Source organism: Salmo salar, chromosome ssa01 (genome assembly GCF_905237065.1).
Source record: "Salmo salar chromosome ssa01, Ssal_v3.1, whole genome shotgun sequence".
Taxonomy (NCBI): domain Eukaryota; kingdom Metazoa; phylum Chordata; class Actinopteri; order Salmoniformes; family Salmonidae; genus Salmo; species Salmo salar.
The window spans coordinates 23382949-23405522 of NC_059442.1; the positions used below are offsets into that span (position 1 = coordinate 23382949).

General features: G+C 40.7%; 1 protein-coding gene across 3 annotated transcripts in view; it reads right to left on the reverse strand.

Annotated features, from left to right (window-relative positions):
* LOC106579491 (runt-related transcription factor 3) overlaps positions 1-22574 on the reverse strand; it is a 98752-nt gene that overhangs the window by 74771 nt on the left and 1407 nt on the right. The gene's annotated exons all lie outside the window — the stretch shown is intronic.

Sequence of the window (22574 nt, forward strand, 5' to 3'; positions counted from 1 at the left end):
CACACACACACACACACACACACACACACACAGACAGTATATGAGTGTGTGTGTGTGTGTGTGTGTGTGTGTGTGTGTGTGTGTGTGTGTGTGTGTGTGTGTGTGTGTGTGTGTGCGTGTGCGTGTGTGTGTGTTGGGGTGTAAGTATAGTGTTGAGGGATTAGTGCTTTTTGAGGTCGGTTCGGTTTCAGTTAGATTACTAAGAAATAATCACAGATCTCGATTTTTACATTAAATGCACTATGCATTATGTGGGTTGAATGCTGTATCAACACTAAATTAATTAACCATCATTTATTCACATTACTTGAACAAAATATTTGTTTTGTCTGATGACTTTATTATTTCATTCCAAGTCATTATCTCATCTCTATAGAGCTGCTGCCTATGCTGTCTGACAAAATCACTATTTTAGTAGTTGTTCAAAGTAAATAAGGCTTTATGACTGCTGAATACCAGCTATCAATCACGACTTAGATCATGTATTTTCAGGCTTGCAAAGCAACTGCTTCTATCCCTCTCGATCGCATGTTCTCTCTTCTCTCTGTCCGCAGACCGGATAAGTTTAAGCGGGGGTGTAATGGATTATGGTCATTGTAATTACCACGTTTTCTGCGTTAAACTATGTAGAATTTTGGCCTGTTGGAAACTACAACTCCCTACTACATTGCACAGTTCAGACTTGATCTGATTTATCTCTGCAGAAACTGCACATCAAGCTCACAGAATAAAAACGGAACAAAATGGAATTCAAATCTTTTAACCAACTTTGGTAACAAAAAATGTGGTTAATTGCTCAGCACTAACACACACACACACACACACACACACACACACACACACACACACACACACACACACACACACACACACACACACACACACACACACACACACACACACACACACACACACATACGCCCACTAGGTTAATTAGCCACATTTGGTGGAATTATATTGGGGCGTGTGTATTTCCATTAGTTTTAATGTATCCTATCACACGGACACAGTATACAGAACCTGTTTGGAGCAGAATATCACTTGCCACAGTGCTGGAGCTGCTGCTGCTCCTCAGCTTGTTTCTGCTGGAGTGAATGCTGTTATAAGCCCAGGCATTTTGCTCAACCGCTCTAAATGCAATTGCGTGTTCAAACCATTTTGATTGGCACGATAAAAAATTGTTACTATTTGTATTTCTTAACTGGTAATTTAAGCGCGCCTCCCATTCGCCATTCAGCGTGTCACACACCACTTTGCAATGTGAGCTGGAGGCAGCATGCATTTTGAAAACATATACTTCATTGTTTGAAGTATTTTGAAAACATATACTTAATTGTTTGAAACATTTTGAAAACATATACTTAATTGTTTGAAACATTTTGAAAACATATACTTCATTGTTTGAAGTATTTTGAAAACATATACTTCATTGTTTGAAGTATTTTGAAAACATATACTTCATTGTTTGAAGTATTTTGAAAACATATACTTAATTGTTTGAAGTATTTTGAAAACATATACTTCATTGTTTGAAGCATTTTGAAAACATATACTTCATTGTTTGAAGCATTTTGAAAACATATACTTAATTGTTTGAAGCATTTTGAAAACATATACTTCATTGTTTGAAGCATTTTGAAAACATATACTTAATTGTTTGAAGTATTTTGAAAACATATACTTCATTGTTTGAAGTATTTTGAAAACATATACTTAATTGTTTGAAACCTGAATACCTGAACGAGTGGCCCACACACACATACTGATGCCACACGCACGCACACACACACACACACACACACACACACACACACACACACACACACACACACACACACACACACACACACACACACACACACACACACACACACACACACACACACACACACACACACACACACACACACACACACACGTACACTTTCACACACACCACACACACTGCTACTTACTGTCTATTATCTATCCTGTTGCCTAGTCACTTCACCCCTACTATATGTACATAACTACCTCAATTACCTAATACCCTGCACAACAACTCAGTACTGATACTGATACTTCATGTATATAGCCATGTTATTTCCTCATACCCTGCACAACCACTCAGTACTGATACTGATACTTCATGTATATAGCCATGTTATTACCCAGTACCCTGCACAACGACTCAGTACTGATACTGATACTTCATGTATATAGCCATGTTATTACCCAGTACCCTGCACAACGACTCAGTACTGATACTTCCTGTATATAGCCATGTTATTACCTAGTACCCTGCACAACCACTCAGTACTGATACTGATACTTCATGTATATAGCCATGTTATTACCCAGTACCCTGCACAACGACTCAGTACTGATACTGATACTTCATGTATATAGCCATGTTATTACCTAGTACCCTGCACAACCACTCAGTACTGATACTGATACTTCATGTATATAGCCATGTTATTACCCAGTACCCTGCACAATGACTCAGTACTGATACTTCCTCTATATAGCCATGTTATTACCTAGTGCCCTGCTCAACAACTTGGTACTGGTACTTCCTGTAAATAGCCATTTTATTACCTCAAACCCTTGCACATCGACTCAATACTGGTACTTCCTGTATATAGCCATGTTATTTTTACTCGTTATCATTATTTGTTATTCACTGTGTATTTTTTCCTTGTGTCATTATTTCTACTATTAATATTATTATTATTTTGTTTTAATATTTATCTTTAACTCTGCGTTGTTGGTTAAGGACCCGTAAGTTGGCATTTTTACAGTTAGTCTACACCTGTTGTTTTACGAAGCATGTGACAAATAACATTTGATTTGATTCGAAATACACTTACCCTTCCATTTCTTGACCAGTTGTCTAGGCCAGAGATGTTGTTTTGATGTGCCAAATCGTAGAGCAAATTCTCAGCATTTGAGGCTACTAAGCCTATTCAACTGTTCCGGGAGATTCTTGATACGTTTACCATCTCAGACTCCACGTCATCAGATGAGACCTTGTGTTCCTCTGCTACTCTGTCACAGCCTCTCTTTCACACAGGTACACGTTTCTTTTCTTATTTGTCAATACACCTCTTCAGTGTCATAAGGTCAATTTTTTCATCCCTTGGTACTGAACTTCTCCCCTTCTCTCCCTTCCTTGGTTGCTCTCTCAAGAACCTCAAGAGGGACTAGACCCCTGCTTGTTTTACATTTGTATACACAGGGCATGATGATGTCTTCTCCATCTTGAGTTCATATGCATGACACATTGCAAAAATACTATGCATATTATGCATAAAACTGACAAAATGTAATCATCATTTGTATGGGGTATTCATTCAACTTTTCTTTCTTCTAACTTATACCATGTGGTTTCTTCCTTTACAGACTCCATGAAATGATGACCTCTTCTTAAATATTTGGTCACATGATTAGTTTTGTGTATGGTTTCCTAGAAACAATGGGTGGCTCAACTAACCCTTTGGCTCAACTTATTCCACTCTCCCCTAACCTTCTGTCATATGTAACAATACCAAACAAAACATATCATCCTACACTGGCTGTCACAGATTTACGTCCACTATGTTACGTCTAGTCTTTGAGGCCAGGCTGGCTGAGTCCCGAGCCCGCCGGCTCCGAAAATAAGTTGTGAGGCGAGGCGTCCCTCTTGCACAAAGGCAAAGCCCCATAACTCAGTGTTTTCCCAAAATGAAATCGCATGTGAACCGAATATTAGGAAGCACGCATGGCTGCCAGCAACCGCCAAGCCATTATAGCTGGGCCTGTAAACCACATTTTCACCAGCAGACAATGCCCCTTTGTGCTCGTGTGTGGCTGTCCCCTCTGCCGTAACACAGAATGGAGCCCTATACAATTAAACAGTGTGGATGAGGAGAGCAGAGAGCAGAGCAGAGCAGCGGAGAGGAGAATAGAGAGGGAGAGAGAGGAGGAAAGCTAAACACAGGGGAGGAGAGAGGAGAAGAGAAGATGTATAGACTGGAGTGTCAGTTCTGTTCTCTAGTTAATTAGTCACAGTCGCGTCAGGAGAAGGAGGCAGGGGAGCCTGCCCTCGTTTAGCCTCGTGGCGAGAGGGACCTTTCATGTGGTTGCTCACGGAATGCTGTTGTTCATTCCTTCCTGCAACAAAAGCCACATGTTTTTATTTTTTTGTAGAGCATAAGGCCCCTTCTCTCTGGAAATATGAAGGAACAAGACAAGGTATGTCACGTATGAGTGGTATGACTGCTAAGAAGAAAAGGCTCGCCGGTGAGGAATTCACCAAACAATCCCTGTCTATACACACACACACACACACACACACACACACACACACACACACACACACACACACACACACACACACACACACACACACACCACTTACTCACTATCTCATCTGTTGTCTATGCAGCTATCCTGCCCGTTAAACTTCTTTCTTCCTTGTTTGGGTATTTAAACAAAGGTCATCCCAGGTTCTGTCACACTCTTTCAAGTGTAAAGACGCCTCAAAGCATTTCCATATATTGAAATCACATTTATTTCCCTCTTCACTGGACTTCAATCTCGCCGGCCCTGTCTGGCTCACCACAGAGTGAGACTAGAATCAAACAGTGACCCAGGGCCTGTTTCCTGACAACTGTCCATGGTACTTTCCACTGCAGACGTGAGACAACTCTTGGAAGCAGGGATCTCCTGCAATGGGCCTGAAGGCTTTCATCCCGATGCAGGAAGGGTGAGGCTCCTTCTCTCCGTCAGAGAGTTTCAAGAGCTTAGGAGACTCACAGACATACAGTAAATCCTTTTATCACCTGCAATAAAACCACTCTTGTCTTTTGTGCACAGAATTATTACTGTCAGTCATCAAATTGAATCCAACTGAGTTTGAATTCAATCATAATAAGTGAAGGGATCAGCATCATCTCATCAGCATCATCGCTGTGATTTTTATTGAATTCTTGTCTCTTCTCTGAACTTTCACAGTGTCCGGACAGACGGAGACTCTCTTTCTCCATTCTATGCATCTCTCTGTCTCTGTCTCTCTATGAGCTCCATGTGTCTGTAGCGACTGAATGTTTCCTCTCATAATCTTTGTGACTAATCACTAGTGGCATTGCCCATGCGTAGGTAGCACCTTGCCCCATGTAGTGTAGCGTACTTTCCTCTCTGCTCTCTCTCTGTGACTCAGAGCCTCTGAGAAAACCTAACTGCTCACTACAGATGTAGGATATTCATTTGATCACCCTGTTGTGGGAGAACTTTCCTGCAATGCAGTAAATGTAAAACTTGTAGTGTAAGGCTTCTGAAGTTTGCAATTTCCACTTAGAAATTTCAGACTATATTTTCCCTTAAAAAAAATGTATCAACCCCTACAAAAATGTCCATTAATTATAATCCACATAATAATTAATATGTCCTGTTGCTGCAGGATTACTTTCCAGTTGTAGCAAACTGGCTCAAATTAAGATCCTACTTCTGTAATCCTCTGATTGCTGTGTTCCGCCACTCGGGCTCCTCAGTGCCAGAGCGGGCCAGGCTAACGACGATGACAACAACAAGCGTTTATAAATCCAATCAGGAGGATGGAGTCTGGCTGGTTGTGTGGTGATTAGCCTGATCAAACCCATAACAGGCTTCTAGTCTACTGACTGACTGACTGTTCGCTGTGAAATGATGCTGATTAAAGGAGCGTTGGTTGGCCCCTAGCTACATGTAACACACAAGTCTTTCTGTTGGCTTGGTTATGGGTTGGTTACGTCTGCAGGGGTAGCCCTGTAGTCTACATCCTGTCTCAATGCCAAAGGGATGGTGGATGAGATGGTGTGAAGATAAGAGGTTTCTTGTTGATGGTAACATTCAGGTTCAGTGTAGGTTGTGTGGCCGCGAAGAGAGGAGTCTGGTTTGTGAGGCTTTAAATCACAGTGGTTTAACTTTCAGCTGATGGTGTGTTGGTGTTTGACAGCATGGGGGAGAAGGTGAGAATAAATGATTCATCACCACTGCCAGGGAGGATGGTTTACAACACAGTATTTTTAGACAAGTCAGCGTTTACCCCAACTGTGGGTTTTCCTGGACTGTTATAAAATCAGCAGGAGGCCATCTGTGACCTCTTACTGACTATTACACTGAGGACAGACAGGATTGAGAGGGAGAGAATGACATGGTCATCATGTTGACACACTGTACAGTACTTCTCTGACTCAGCACACAGAGATACTCACAGTCAGCTGTCTGGACGTGTGTGTCTGTATGTGTGTATGTGGAGAGGGCTGCGTGTGATGTGTGTGTGCGGCGTGCGTGTGTGCTGTGTGTGTACGACGTGCGTGATTGTCTGTGTCTTGTCTGTGAGAAGAGTTTCAGAGCCAGACGGAGTGACCTAGCACTAGACAGAGAAGGGAGAGAGAATGGGAAGGGATAGAGGGACCACTTCTGCTCCATAGCTGGGGGGGGGGGGTTCCCCCGTGTAGGGCTTTCTGCTGAGGGATTACAGAACTGAGCAGCTGGAGAGAAGGTACAGATCCACACCAAGGTTACCTCAGGTCAGTCTTATAGGGGGAAAATACTTCTTCTTACATAGTTTTTTTGTAGCATTCTTTTCATTCTTAGTATTCTTGTCATGTTCACTATCAATAAAGCAATTGTACACGAGAGGGCAAGCTAAATAACCTTTTTAGCACGGTTGTGCTGCAGTTGACACTGTAGGTACGAGGTTGAACTGAGTACCGTAAATCAGCACAGCCATGCTAAACAAGTTGTTTTGTTGTTTTGCACAACCTTGAGGGTTACCAATTAAAAAAAAATATATATTTTGATATATGTATTCATATACTACTGTTTCATTCCTCAGCCTAGTCCCGACACATCTACAGTATGTTTGCTAGCCAAGCCGGCTGGCCATTCATTCTATCGGTTAGGTTGCCAGAGATACGACCCAGTCTATATCCAGTCGTTCATTCTAAATGTTCCGTTGCCATGCGGGCTGGCAACAATCTTATCTCTTGCTTGCTAGCTAGCCAACTACGGCTAACACAGTTGTGTCAAACCGTGCAGCTAGAATAACAGAAAAGTAGCTGCATTTCATTTAGTTTTTGACACTTTTTTCTATTTGACAATTCTTTGTATATATCCATAAAAATGCTACTGATTCATGATTTCAACTGGCTGAGAAAAGATGTCCAATATTGAATCCATGTTGCAAATATCGAGAGACAGACAGCAAACGTTTGTACAAACCCCCATTGTTGCAAACCAAATGTTAGGCTAGAAGCAAGGGGAAATAATGCGTAGATGCCTTTCACAGTGGAGATCAAGTAAATGAATTGGCTAGCTTGGCTGATGGGACAGTGAATGAGCAGGGATTCCTCAGATGGAACAGAAAACAAGATTCCCATTTTTCCGTCATCGGCTTACAAGTGCTAAACTGAATTTTTAGTATGGCTTAATCTCAACACACTGTTTGTTTTGACTAACCCATTGTAGAATGGCCTTTTCAGTATTGAGTTTCAGTATACAAACATTGTTGTTAATTTTTAACTACCTATTTGACAAAACACTGTGCCTCGCTCTGGTATCTTCATACTAAACAAGTAGAAATTCCCCAAATCCTGTGACTGGTAAAGCTGAATGACCGGTAAAATACATTATGACCACCAACACTCAATTGACTGGCATTTGCTTGAAGACATTAATGTAAAAGCCAAATCCCTTATATCTGCCAAATATAGTCTTAAAGTAAAGTACATTAAAGAGGGATCAATTCACAGAGGACAGTTTCACTATGACTAATATGGTGTCCAAAAAGCCAAGTAGTAAAAATTCCCATTTCTGAAATGTTCGTCTCTTGAAATAACTTTTTATACTTTTTGGGCAGGTTGTCACATCCCTAAATCATGCGTTTTATTGCACCAAAGACAATTAACTAAACGTAAACAACTTGAGATATTTCTTTGAAAAACAGAGAAAAAAAGTATAAAAAAACAATTTCATAGCCTACAGCTTCTATATCCTATCATTATCTGCATTTTTCCTCCACCGTAATTAACTTTTTTTTTTATTGCTTTTGGGAAGAGGGATGGGCAATGGATGTTTTGAGCATGATTAAAGATTTCTTGTAATGAAGGAAAAAGAGGCTTCAGTCTTAACGTTCAGCTTGACCTGTTTTTGCTGTTGAATTGCTCCATGTCTCCACATTGAAAACCAGATGTGTCATACTGTACATAGGCAACTGAAATGAGCTGAATATGAAAATAAACTAAAAGCTGTCATACACTATCCTAAATGGGATGATTTTTCTTTGTGTTGTGGCTACAGATAGGATGTTTTTCAAAACATCTGTTTAACGGTATTTACTAAGCATGCAGGGAGGGGTCATGCCTTCTGAAAATCAACAACATGCTGAAGAAGTTTCAAATTCAGGTCATATGGACTCCAATTATTGTCTAGGTTTGTTTAATCTAGTTCACAAGATAGCTTTACAAACGGCATATAATTCATTTATATTCAAGAAGTATCTTAATTTTCACTCTTTAATTTCCTTTAAAAGAGTTGTTGGTTAGGACCTCATTTCTCCTTCACTAACCCAACACTTCGAACTAGGGACTTGTTTGGGAAATTTTGAAATCATAGTTAATTACACGGTAATAAACACTTAATGACATGGCAATTAAGACTTAATAGCACTTATATCATCTTCTTGTAACTTAATTATTGCCACACTTAGGTCCCTATGCCATAATCACTGGTGGTATTAGACTGTTGCTTGTCCCTAAATGTCAGCGGTCTCATTGTATGTAACCAGCTGTAGTTTAGGGAATATATTATACAACTGCATAATAAGTGAAATAAAACATTAACAGCTGGGGTTTGTTCATAATTCAGTTGTCTCTCAGACGAAAGGGATGAGGTCATGAAGAGGATGATAGTAACGATGTGGATTTAACCAACAGCATCATAAGGGCCTAATGAAATATTAGCAGCTCATAAGACAAGGTGATTACAGTTAAAGAAATGACTCCCATATACAGTAGAATTGCAGCCATATACAGTAGATGGGAGACTTTAAAAAATCAAATAGAAAATTATATTGTGATAATTTCTATCTCATTATCCAGTTATCCACATATTGTCGTCGTCTGAATAATTTCCTGCCTGCATGCTAGTGTTCCTGTTCCGATATTTATTTTCCACATCGAAGGGTCCCAGTTTAAATAGCTTGTCTAGACGTTATAAATTGCGCTGACATCCCAGTGCATTGTATCATGACAGACTTGAACATTTGTGTCTCTCACCATACCAATTATTTCATTCTGTAATTATTATGGAAGGGTATAATACATATTTTCTCATTTTTGTTCGTCTGAGGGTGGTGTGGTAATGTATTTAGCATACATTCACAGCGTTCAGTCTCCTCAGAACTGCCATAGACAATCAGAGAGCTGCTCTTAACGTGCAGGCTAACTCTGGATGAACTGTGCTAAAGGGGCTGAGACGCCACATACAGCTTTCTTCATTCTTCATCCAGTCTGTCACAATGGCCCACTGGCCGGGATCCCGCATCAGATCAGATTCACAATACACACCAGCCATACCATATTCACAATACACACCAGCCATACCATATTCACAATACACACCAGCCATACCATATTCACAATACACACCAGCCATGCCATATTCACAATAAACACCAGCCATACCATATTCACAATACACACCAGCCATACCATATTCACAATACACACCAGCCATACCATATTCACAATACACACCAGCCATACCATATTCACAATACACACCAGCCATGCCATATTCACAATACACACCAGCCATACCATATTCACAATACACACCAGCCATACCATATTCACAATACACACCAGCCATGCCATATTCACAATACACACCAGTCATACCATATTCACAATACACACCAGCCATGCCATATTCACAATACACACCAGCCATACCATATTCACAATATACACCAGCCATACCATATTCACAATACACACCAGCCATGCCATATTCACAATACACACCAGCCATACCATATTCACAATACACACCAGCCATACCATATTCACAATACACACCAGCCATGCCATATTCACAATACACACCAGCCATACCATATTCACAATACACACCAGCCATACCATATTCACAATACACACCAGCCATTCCATATTCACAATACACACCAGCCATACCATATTCACAATACACACCAGCCATGCCATATTCACAATACACACCAGCCATGCCATATTCACAATACACACCAGTTATGCCATATTCACAATACACACCAGCCATGCCATATTCACAATACACACCAGCCATACCATATTCACAATACACACCAGCCATACCATATTCACAATACACACCAGCCATACCATATTCACAATACACACCAGCCATACCATATTCACAATACACACCAGCCATGCCATATTCACAATACACACCAGCCATACCATATTCACAATACACACCAGTCATACCATATTCACAATACACACCAGCCATGCCATATTCACAATACACACCAGTTATGCCATATTCACAATACACACCAGCCATGCCATATTCACAATACACACCAGCCATACCATATTCACAATACACACCAGCCATACCATATTCACAATACACACCAGCCATACCATATTCACAATACACACCAGCCATACCATATTCACAATACACACCAGCCATACCATATTCACAATACACACCAGCCATGCCATATTCACAATACACACCAGCCATACCATATTCACAATACACACCAGCCATACCATATTCACAATACACACCAGCCATGCCATATTCACAATACACACCAGCCATGCCATATTCACAATACACACCAGCCATACCATATTCACAATACACACCAGCCATACCATATTCACAATACACACCAGCCATACCATATTCACAATACACACCAGCCATACCATATTCACAATACACACCAGCCATACCATATTCACAATACACACCAGCCATACCATATTCACAATACACACCAGCCATACCATATTCACAATACACACCAGCCATACCATATTCACAATACACACCAGCCATGCCATATTCACAATACACACCAGCCATGCCATATTCACAATACACACCAGCCATACCATATTCACAATACACACCAGCCATGCCATATTCACAATACACACCAGCCATACCATATTCACAATACACACCAGCCATACCATATTCACAATACACACCAGCCATACCATATTCACAATACACACCAGCCATACCATATTCACAATACACACCAGCCATACCATATTCACAATACACACCAGCCATACCATATTCACAATACACACCAGCCATACCATATTCACAATACACACCAGCCATACCATATTCACAATACACACCAGCCATGCCATATTCACAATACACACCAGCCATACCATATTCACAATACACACCAGCCATACCATATTCACAATACACACCAGCCATACCATATTCACAATACACACCAGCCATACCATATTCACAATACACACCAGCCATACCATATTCACAATACACACCAGCCATACCATATTCACAATACACACCAGCCATACCATATTCACAATACACACCAGCCATGCCATATTCACAATACACACCAGCCATACCATATTCACAATACACACCAGCCATACCATATTCACAATACACACCAGCCATACCATATTCACAATACACACCAGCCATACCATATTCACAATACACACCAGCCATGCCATATTCACAATACACACCAGCCATACCATATTCACAATACACACCAGCCATACCATATTCACAATACACACCAGCCATACCATATTCACAATACACACCAGCCATACCATATTCACAATACACACCAGCCATACCATATTCACAATACACACCAGCCATACCATATTCACAATACACACCAGCCATACCATATTCACAATAAACACCAGCCATACCATATTCACAATACACACCAGCCATACCATATTCACAATACACACCAGCCATACCATATTCACAATACACACCAGCCATGCCATATTCACAATACACACCAGCCATACCATATTCACAATACACACCAGCCATACCATATTCACAATACACACCAGCCATACCATATTCACAATACACACCAGCCATGCCATATTCACAATACACACCAGCCATACCATATTCACAATACACACCAGCCATGCCATATTCACAATACACACCAGTTATGCCATATTCACAATACACACCAGCCATACCATATTCACAATACACACCAGCCATACCATATTCACAATACACACCAGCCATACCATATTCACAATACACACCAGCCATACCATATTCACAATACACACCAGCCATACCATATTCACAATACACACCAGCCATACCATATTCACAATACACACCAGCCATACCATATTCACAATACACACCAGCCATACCATATTCACAATACACACCAGCCATACCATATTCACAATACACACCAGCCATGCCATATTCACAATACACACCAGCCATACCATATTCACAATACACACCAGCCATACCATATTCACAATACACACCAGCCATACCATATTCACAATACACACCAGCCATGCCATATTCACAATACACACCAGCCATACCATATTCACAATACACACCAGCCATACCATATTCACAATACACACCAGCCATACCATATTCACAATACACACCAGCCATACCATATTCACAATACACACCAGTTATGCCATGCAAAGTCTATCTTTAGTTTGTTTTCAAGATTCATTTCAGAAACATGTTGGTCACCCCTCCAGTGATGTTTGTTGATGTAAATATAAGTTGTTCGCCTTTCCAAAATACTTTCTTGTCCAAACAAAAAATATTCTTCAGCTGTCCCCATAGGAGAACCCTTTGAAAAACCCTATTTGGTCCAAGGTAGAACCCTATTGCGTTGCATGTAGAACCCTTTCCACAGAGGGTTCTACATTGAACCCAAAGGGGTTTAATTTGGAGCCTTGTGGTTGCTGGTTGACCACCAGAAAATGTTATTTACGACAACACTTAGCACAACTTTAACCTTGTACATTATAGAGACTTTAGCATACTCAGCCAAACAATTTAGGGGAGATGGGGTTTGGGGGTTGATTGACCACAAAATCAGCAAATGTCTCCTCCCTTCCTCTACCTGGAAGCCATCTTGTTGGCGACCCCTGAAGGCGTTTCCCATCAATGGGTATTGACAGACAGTGAAAACGACGAGACAGTCCAAAAAGTAAATAAGTACCTCAAACGTTTACAACACTAATCAAGTCCAGAGCGTTGCTCCCATCCAATATGCCCTCAGAGTTTTATAAATAGATATTATACTCGGCTAAATTGGAGACAGGATTCCGCTACTCGGTGGCCGTCGTGAGTTTTTCATTATTTGCCTAGCTTTTCGAATATTGAAACTCTTAATATCTGGTTACAGATTTCAGCTCACTCAGCCAATCTCCATGTTTTGGCTTTGAAGGCCTGACGCTCAGCAGAAAGGCTTTGACTGGCTTCCAATTAAGTATATTATTAATTTAGGAGGGAGGAAAAAACACACCACATGTCTAAGTGATTAATAAATTCCCCAGGGACCATTCTTCCTCACTGCAGATTTCGACAGTTTTGATAGTAAGCTACTGTCTAGTAACTTATGACACTGCCACAATAACTTTGTTGTAATGTTTTTGGCATCAAAGATCTCATCCTTTCGTTAAATTCATCTTTAGGCTTATCCGTAATGTTAGAGAATTCATTTGAGGGTTTTACCAAAAGTTTCTCACACAATTCTAACAGTCATGACTCCTTCAGCTTTTAATTTCCGAGTTGTAGAACTAACCAGACCACCTCTCAGAATCCACCAAAATATCCCCACTACTACCGTGGCGAAGCATTGTACATTTTTTCTCACACAGAAATTAACTTTCATTCATACAGTGCAACAAGCCAAACATATAAAACTATTCCCATCCTAATAAACTGGGGCCTTTTTTCTGCCACAAAGGAACTGGCTCCCCTGAGCATTACAGTCTAAACGTCCTCCTGTCTAAAGGGCCTGCTGGGAAAACAAGCTTCCCTTCCAACTAGGAGGAAAAGTAGTCAGGGAACCAAACCAAGTATATGACCCAGTGCCTATGCCCAATCAGACTCACTGTGAACTAGGTACATCACCTGGCTCAAACACTGAATACAGCCAAAGTGGAAGGTTTGTAACCCAATAAAAGTGTATAAAGAAAGTGAGTGTGGGCTTTTATTTTCTACTTGTATTGACAACATTTCCGGAATTTGAGATACCAAGCTATTAATGTTATTAGTACCAAGCTATTAGTTCTGTGAGTATTTAGCATACCTCAGATGGTTATATCTCCAGTAATGGTTGGATGCTAAATGACGTAAATGGATGCTTGGTGTGTCTCTGGATAACAGGTCTGTTGTGAGAGAGGAGCAGGTGTAACCTCATTGTGGTTATTATCGGAGAACGACACGAGCTGTTAGTCTGTATCAGATTAGCGCCTTTATTAGAGAGCCTCTCCGTCTCACACACTTCCACTCAGCCATAGTGTACTAACTGACCTGGTATTATAAATACCATCAGAGCTTCAGTGTCCCTCTCTCACTTCTCTTCGCTCTTTTCTCTCTCTTTTTTCTCTCTCCTCTTCTCTGTGCTACAGGAGTGAGGTTTTTGAGGTGAAGCACATTCGTTTCTCACGCAAAGCGCATCAGATGTTGAACATCACATGCTCATATGTGTTCACTTCTCAGCTTGAGATATGCTGCTGCTTAATGTGATGGAACTAAGAATATCATTCTATACTTGCTTGTGGACAGGGTTTCTGCGAGTGCTTTTATTTATATATTCAGAACATTTCTAAACACATTAATCAATGTGTAAGCTATACAGGATCTCTCTTGAGTTGCTAATCAATAGAGATAGATATTGAAGCAATTCTGAAGAACTTTTAATGTTGACAATTTAAAAAGTTTAAAAATGTATGACTTCTGATAAGATGTATAAAGTACATTTGGAAAGTATTCAGACCCCTTGACTTTTTCCATATTTTTTTACGTTACAGCCTAAAATTGATAAAATAGTTTTTCCCTTCATCAATCTAAACACAATACCCCAGGTTTTTAGACATTTTTGCTAATGTATTATTTATTTTTTACTTGTATCACATTTGCATAAGTATTCAGACCCTTTACTCAGTACTTTGTTGAAGCAACTTTGGCAACGATTACAGCCTTGAGTCTTCTTGGGTATGACACTACAAGCTTGGCACACCTATATTTGGGGAGATTCTCCCATTCTTCTCTGCAGATCCTCTCAAGCTCTGTCAGGTTGGATGGGGAGCATCGCTACACAGCTATTTTGAGGTCTCTCCAGAGACATTTGATTGGGTTCAAATCATGGACATTTAAAGACTTGTCTCGAAGCCACTCCTGCATTGTCTTGGCAGTGTGCCAAGTTCCTGTTGGAAGGTGAACCTTCGCCTCAGTCTGAAGTCCTGAGCGTTCTGAAGCAGCTTTTCCATCAAGGATCTCTCTGTACTTTGCTCCATTCATCTTTCCTTCGATCCTGACTAGTCTCCCAGTCCCTGCCGCTGGAAAACATCTCCACAGCATGATGCTGCCACCCACATCTTCACCGTAGGGATGGTGTCAGGTTTCCTCCAGAGATGACTCTTGGCATTCCGCCAAATAATTCAATCTTAGTTTCATCATACCAATGAATCTTGTTGTTCTTGTTTCTCATGGTATAGTTCCCTTAAGGAAAAGCACCTTTAGTCAATCTGATTTCTCTGTGAGAGCATCCCATGTTTGGAATACACTGCCATCAGACACACACAACTGCAACACCAATCACACTTTCACAAAAAAAGGAAGACATGGCTAAAGACCAATCAGACATAATCCCTAGCTGTGTATTGCCGCTTTCCATGTTGTCTGTTGTCTGTAGCTTGTGAGGTGTGGAAACACTTTGCTGCTTTTATGGATTTTGTCTTGTTGGTTTTTGTGCTATGTTGCTCTGGTCTGCATGCTACGTATTGCTTGTCCTATGTTGCTCTGTCTGCATGCTACGTATTGCTTGTCCTATGTTGCTCTGTCTGCATGCTACGTATTGCTTGTCCTATGTTGCTCTGTCTGCATGCTACGTATTGCTTGTCCTATGTTGCTCTGTCTGCATGCTACGTATTGCTTGTCCTATGTTGCTCTGTCTGCATGCTACGTATTGCTTGTCCTACGTTGCTCTGTCTGCATGCTACGTATTGCTTGTCCTACGTTGCTCTGCGTGTTCTCACTGCTCATTGATTGTCAGTATTGTAATTGCAATTGTTTTTAATAACCTGCCCAGGGACTGCGGTTGAAAATTTGCCGGCTGGCTAAAACCGGCACTTTTACTGAAATGTTGATTAATGTGCACTGTCCCTGTAAAAATAATAATAAACTCAACTCAACTCATGGTCTGAGAGTCCTTTGGGTGCTTTTGGCAAATTCCAAGTGTGCTGTCATGTGCCTTTTACTGAGGAGTGGCTTCCGTCTGGCCACTCTACAATAAAGGCCTGATTGGTGGAGTGCTGCAGAGATGGTTGTCCTTCTGGAAAGTTCTTCCATCTCCACAGAGGAACTCTGGAGCTCTGTCAGAGTGAACATTGGGTTCTTGGTCACCTCCCTGACCAAGGCCCCTTTCCCCCGATTGCTCAGTTTGGCCGGGCGGCCAGCTCTAGGAAGAGTCTTGGTGGTAATAAATTGCTTCCATTTTAGAATGATGGAGGCCACTGTGTTCTTGGGGACCTTCAATGCTGCAGACATTTTTGGTACCCTTCCCCAGATCTGTGCATCGACACAATCCTGTCTCGGAGCTCTAAGGACAGTTCCTTCGAACTCATGGCTTGGTTTTTGTTTTGACATGCACTGTCAACTGTGGAACTTTATATAGACAGGTGCGTGCCTTGTCAAATCATGTCCAATCAATTGAATTTACCACAGGTGGACTCCAATCAAGTTGTAGAAACATCTCAAGGATTATCAAAGGAAACAGGATGCACCTGAGCTCAATTTCGAGTCTCATAGCAAAGGGTCTGAATGCTTATGTAAATAAGGTTTTTCATTTTTTTTTTAAACTTTTGCAAAAATGTCTAAAAACCTGTTTTCGCTTTGTCATTGTGGGATTCGTGTGTAGATTGATGAGAAAAAACATTTATTTAATCAATTTTAGAATAAGGTTAAAAAAAAGTAGAAAAAGGGAAGGGGTATGAATACTTTCCGAACGCACTGTACAGCCACATTTCCATTTAGGATTCATGTATCATAGGATTAAAGTCAGGACTTGGAAGCATAAAGTTATCCACAAACATTAAGCAGTCTCCTTGATTTTTTCAACCCATTCCTCCTAATTACAGTTTGATTTCAATCACAAAAAAAGAAGATCTTGGCCAAATTGCTACGCCTGTGTAATGCAAGTTGTTAAACTAACCGCCAGAGTATTTTGCTTACATGAGGTAGTCTTTATTTGAAATGCTTTCAAATTGAACTGGAGGATTTAATGACTCTTGGCCTTTGTTCTGTTACAGTTTGGTTTCATTTTCTAGACTGAACGAATTGTAAAAGGATATTGCATATTCACTAATGATTTCTAATGGCGATTACAGCTTTAAATGTTCTCTTTGTTTCCAGCCTATCTTTCGCATGCACATCAGTTTCCCTTCTCGCTACAGTGATACTGCTGAAAAACGAAATCAAGCATCCGAATCGCATTACAAAAGAACCCTACTAAGTATGAGATCTGATCCCAAGTCAGATCTTATTCAGACATTAGAGAGTAACATGTTAATATTTGAAAGGAGGATAATCAACCAACAACGACAACCTCACGACTGCATGATAATAAACAATGAAGAGATGAGAGGGATGCAGAAAGAGAGGAGGAATGAGAGAGAGAGAGAGAGACATACTTAGTGATGCAGAGAAAGAGGAGGAAGGAGAGAGAGAAAGATATGGTGCAGAGATGCGGCTTTGTCAAGAGGAAACTATAAATGACGGAGTATCTGTCTGAGCTGTGAGAACACTAGAACACCATCCTCTGTCACTCTGCTCACTGTACTGTGGTTCCAGTAGGGATATCAGAGGCTTGTTTCCATATGAGCGGCAGATGGGAGTGTATGTGTGTGTGAGTGGGAGTGTGTGTGTGTGTGTGTGTGTGTGTGTGTGTGTGTGTGTGTGTGTGTGTGTGTGTGTGTGTGTGTGTGTGTGTGTGTGGGGGGGTACCGGGGCTCCAGAAATGTTAGGATATATTCTGCAAACAATTAGGAGCTGGTAGTACTCCTCCTGTGGCTGTCTCTAATTAACACAACAACCAGGCCTCAATAAAGTGGAGATTTTTGAGCCATTTTGTGATGTAGCAGAAACAGTGGGAACCAATCTCCCAGACCTCCTCAGATTAATGGCTCAGTGACTCTCACAGCGACGTGCTCTCGTTAAAATGGCATGTTAGGGACTTTTTAGATTGATAGCAAAATAATAGGAATCAAATTTTGAAGCAGATAGAAAGAGAGGAAAATATGTAATACTTACACTCCCCTACTTACATTCCCCTACTTACATATCCCCTACTTACACTCCCCTACTTACATTCCCCTACTTACATAGCCCCTACTTACACTCCCCTACTTACACTTTCCTACTTACACTCCCCTACTTACATATCCCCTACTTACACTCCCCTACTTACACTTTCCTACTTACACTCCCCTACTTACATATCCCCTACTTACACTCCCCTACTTACACTCCCCTACTTACATAGCCACTACTTACACTCCCCTACTTGCATAGCCCCTACTTATACTCCCCTACTTACACTCCCCTACTTACATTTCCCCTACTTACACTCCCCTACTTACACTCCCCTACTTACATAGCCACTACTTACACTCCCCTACTTACACCTCCCTACTTACATAGCCCCTACTTACATATCCCCTACTTACACTCCCCTACTTACATAACCCCTACTTACATAGCCCCTACTTACACTCCCCTACTTACACTTCCCTACTTACATAGCCCCTACTTACATATCCCCTACTTAAACTCCCCTACTTACATAACCCCTACTTACATAGCCCCTACTTACACTCCCCTACTTACACTTCCCTACTTACATATCCCCTACTTACATTGCCACTACTTACACTCCCCTAATTACACTCCACTATTTACACTCCCCCACATACAGTTGAAGTCAGAAGTTTACATACACCTTAGCCAAATACATTTAAACTCAGTTTTTCACAATTCCTAACATTTAATCCTAGTAAAAATTCCCTGTCTTAGGTCAGTAAGGATCACCACTTTATATTAAGAATGTGAAATGTCAGAATAATAGTACAGAGAATGATTTATTTCAGCTTTTATTTCTTTTATCACATTCCCAGTGGGTCAGAAGTTTACATACACTCAATTAGTATTTGGTAGCATTGCCTTTAAATTGTTTAACTTGGGTCAAACATTTCGGGTAGCCTTCCACAAGCTTCCCACAATAAGTTGGGTGAATTTTGGCCCATTCCTTCTGACAGAGCTGGTGTAACTGAGTCAGGTTTGTAGGCCTCCTTGCTCACACACGCTTTTTCAGTTCTGCCCACAAATGTTCTATAAGATTGAGGTCAGGGCTTTGTGATGGCCACTCCAATACCTTGACTTTGTTGTCCTTAGGCCATTTTGCCACAACTTTGGAAGTATACTTGGGGTCATTGTCCATTTGGAAGACCAATTTGCGACCAAGCTTTAATTTCCAGACTGATGTCTTGAGATGTTGCTTCAATATATCCACATAATTTTCCTGCCTCATGACGCCATCTATTTTGTGAAGTGCACCAGTCCCTCCTGCAGCAAAGAACCCCCACAAATGACGCTGCCACCCCCGTGCTTCACAAATGGGATGGTGTTCTTCGGCTTGCAAGCATCCCCCTTTTTCCTCCAAACATAACGATGGTCATTATGGCCAAACAGTTCTATTTTTGTTTCATCAGACCAGAGGACATTTCTCCAAAAAGTACGATCTTTGTCCCCATGTGCAGTTACAAACCGTAGTCTGGTTGTTTAATGGCAGTTTTGGAGCAGTGGCTTCTTCCTTGCCTTTCAGGTTATGTCGAATAAGGACTCGTTTTACTGTGGATATAGATACTTTTGTACCTGTTTCCTCCAGCATCTTCACAAGGTCCTTTGCTGTTGTTCTGGGATGATTTGCACTTTTCGCACCAAAGTACGTTCATCTCTAGGAGACAGAACGCGTCTCCTTCCTGAGCGGTATGACGGCTGCTTGGTCCCATGGTGTTTATTCTTGCGTACTATTGTTTGTACAGATGAACGTGGTAACTTCAGGTGTTTGGAAATTGCTCCCAAGGATGAACCAGACTTTTGGAGGTCTACAATTCTTTTCTGAGGTCTTGGCTGATTTCTTTTGATTTTCCCATGATGTCAAGCAAAGAGGCATTACGTTTGAAGGTAGGCCTTGAAATACACCCACAGGTACACCTCCAATTGACTCAAATGATGTCAATTAGCCTATCAGAAGCTTCTAAACCAATGACATCATTTTCTGGAATTTTCCAAGCTGTTTAAAGGCACCGTCAACTTTGTGTATGTAAACTTCCGACCCACTGGAATTGTGATACAGTGAATTATAAGTGAAATAATCTGTCTGTAAACAATTGTTGGAAAAATTACTTGTGTCATGCACACAGTAGAAGTCCTAACTGACTTGCCAAAACTATAGTTTGTTAACAACAAATGTGTGGAGTGGTTGAAAAACGTGTTTTAATGACTCCAACCTAAGGGTATGTAAACTTCCGACTTCAACTGTATTTATTTGGACAGTGAAGCTAAAACTTTTAATTTGGCTCCATACTCAAGCATTTTGGATTGTTGAGCAAATGTCTTATGTGAGGCGACAGTACAGAATGTCACCTTTTATTTGAGGGTATTTGTATGCATATTTGTTTTACCATTTAGAAATGAAAGCACTTTATGTATCTAGTCCCCCCATTTGAAAGTGTTGTAAGTATTTGGACAAATTCACTTATAGTCAAAGTGTGGTATTTTGTCCCATCCTAGCATGCAATGACTTCATCAGGTTTGTGACTTTACAAAATTGTTGGATGCAATTTCAGTTTGTTTTGGGTGTGTTTTAGTTTATCTTGTGCCCAATAGAAATGAATGGGAAATAATGCATTCTGGCATTTTGGAGTCACTTTTATTGTAAATAAGAATAGAATATGTTTCTGAATACTTCTACATTAATGTGAATGCTACCATAATGATGGATAATCATGAATAAATTGTGAATAATAATGAGTGAGAAAGTTACAGATGCATAAATATCATACTCCCAAGAAAATCCTAACCTCCTCTGTTATTGGTAATGGTGAGAGACTTTGTGTGCTAGGAATGTGCGACCAAATACTGAACTTCTGACTAAATGTAATACACTATAAGTGAATTTGTCCCAATACTTATGACACCTTCAAATGGAGGGAGTAGATTCACAAAGTGCTTTCTAAATGGTAAAACAGATTTGTATTAAAACGTCCTGAAATAAAAGGAGACACTCTGTACTGTTCCCTCATATAAAACATTTGATCACAAATCCCAAATGCTGGGGTATAGAACCAAATTAAAAGTTTTAGCTTCACTATCCAAATAAATACGTAGGGGAGTGTATGTAGGGGAGTGTAAATAGGGGAGTGTATGTAGGGGAGTGTATGTAGGGGAGTGTAAATAGGGGAGTGTATGTAGTGGAGTGTAAATAGGGGAGTGTATGTAGTGGAGTGTAAATAGGGGAGTGTATGTAGGGGAGTGTAAATAGGGGAGTGTATGTAGGGGAGTGTAAATAGGGGAGTGTATGTAGGGGAGTGTAAATAGGGGAGTGTATGTAGGGGAGTGTATGTAGGGGAGTGTAAATAGGGGAGTGTATGTAGTGGAGTGTAAATAGGGGAGTGTATGTAGGGGAGTGTAAATAGGGGAGTGTATGTAGGGGAGTGTAAATAGGGGAGTGTATGTAGGGGAGTGTAAATAGGGGAGTGTATGTAGGGGAGTGTAAATGGGGAGTGTATGTAGCGGAGTGTAAATAGGGGAGTGTATGTAGGGGAGTGTATGTAGGGGAGTGTAAATAGGGGAGTGTATGTAGAGGAGTGTAAATAGGGGAGTGTATGTTCTGGTTGTCATAGCAGAATATCTGACTTCTCTAAATCTAAAGGTTGAAACCATTTGAATGAACTGTGCAAGGTGTTGGCTGAGTGTCTCTCGCAACAACACTCACTTCAAAACGTAATTGAATTGTCTATCACTACATGTAACCTAATTTCACTACATTATTATCAAATAATCTTATAATTTATTGTTTTATTATAACAGCTGAACAATTCTCTCTTAACTTGAAGTCAAGGTAGAATGTACTTCCAAGTAAGGGCTGCTGGATTGAGGTAACCATGGAAACAAATGGCTCCTTCATTAAGAGCAGTCTTCAG